The 1,781-nt window shown below is 18.4% G+C and overlaps 1 protein-coding gene across 1 annotated transcript in view; it reads right to left on the bottom strand.

The window, feature by feature from the left end:
- Positions 1–1,781, bottom strand: part of LOC116185639 — a gene marked incomplete at its 5' end in the record, with an annotated part of 39,043 nt that overhangs the window by 30,522 nt on the left and 6,740 nt on the right. The gene's annotated exons all lie outside the window — the stretch shown is intronic.

The following is a 1,781-nucleotide window of genomic DNA, read 5'->3' as shown; positions in this document are numbered from 1 at the left end:
TATATATAATATAATATAATATAATATAATATATAATATAATAATATATATATATATAATATAAAATGAATTTACAATAAATTATATAGTTTATAAATAATTTTAATTAGTTAAATAGTTTAATGTAATACTTATTTGCTATTTTGTTTATTTCATTAATATTAATATAACTATATATCATATAAACGTAAGTAAATTTAAAAAAAAAAATATTTTAAGCACAAAAGTTAATTTTTTTCATCTAATAAAATAATATACAAATCAGCGATATTTAATATTAGACGTAATTTCTTATAAAAAGATTTTTTTAATCGTACATTTGTATTTTATACAAATTTCATGCTATTCTCGAAAAAAAAGAATGGCCGAATATTACTTCTATTCAAACTTCTCGCCTTGTTACTGAAATGACTTTTGTTTTTGACAGCTAGTCTTGTTGCTTACTTCTGCTCAAGACCTCGAGTTTGAAGTGGTTCCCTCCCATATTATTATACTTTTCTTTTGAAAACCTGCTAATATAGAGTTTATTCAAGGAATGAGATAAAACACGGACGAAAATAAAAAGAAGTATATGTGAAAATATTAATTTAAATAGAAGTTAATATGATTAATAAATAATTTAATTATGCTGTAAAAAAATTTCAAAAAAAATTAATATTTACAAGAATATCTAGGAAATATAAAATAACATGGAAAGCTTAACTTTGTATTATATTGATAAAAAAAGAAACTGAAAGAATTATGTTCAATTGAAAAATAACTTTTTTTTTTTTACAAACAAAATGGAAGAAATTATGAAAATATAGGAAACTGATTGAATCGAATTAATACTATAGTTATCAAATCAATCAATGATTATATATATATATATATAATTTGATTAATATATACTGATGACTATTTGATAATATATAATTTGATAATAAATACATTTCTTGACTTTATCTTACAATTTTTCCTTTGATTGAATATTATTTAGTCTTTATATAAACATATTTCGAAAAAAATTTTATTGTTTATTGATATGTATATATTATATGTATATATGTATATGTATATATATATATACTATATTGCTATTTTCCTATTTTATTTTTGTTTCTAACTTATTGATCTCCGAAAATAAGAAATGTAAAAAAATTTGTTAAATTAATTAATTTTTTTTATAACTTTTATTAATAATATATATATTTAATTGAGTTTATTATTCTTTACAAAAAAAAGCTATTCAATTGTTAATGCCAAATAACTAATAGAAACTATTTTAATTTAAATATTGAAAATTTAATATTACGTTCATTATGCAAAATTCTAAGTGTTCACTATATGTATATATATTTTAAAAATCCATTAGTGAAAAATTGTTCAGATTTAATAATGTTTGTTTGCATAATATATATACTGCCTCATGAACGAGGTTGTGACCCATTATCAATTGCTATTAAAAAAGAAACGAAAAACATTTAAATGTTCATTAAGCATTCATCATTTTTCCCAGATCATAAACTTAATGACATGTTAAGCTGTAATATTTGATGTTTTCATAAAAATAGCAACTCTTAGTTCGCATCATAAATTTGATAATAAAATCTTTTCAATATAAAGCGTTTAATTATGTTTTATGCTTCGCATTATGTAAATATATAAGTAAATCATTTATAATTTATTATAAAATAAATATTTATAAATTGATTTATTTTTTATTTAAATAATAAAAAATAATAACAAATAATTCACATTTTAATGATAAACTAATACCAATGTTTCTCAATTGATATGTA

Source organism: Apis dorsata, unplaced genomic scaffold, assembly GCF_000469605.1.
Source record: "Apis dorsata unplaced genomic scaffold, Apis dorsata 1.3 scaffold_235, whole genome shotgun sequence".
Taxonomy (NCBI): Eukaryota; Metazoa; Arthropoda; class Insecta; order Hymenoptera; family Apidae; genus Apis; species Apis dorsata.
This window is presented reverse-complemented; position numbering and strand designations above follow the sequence as displayed.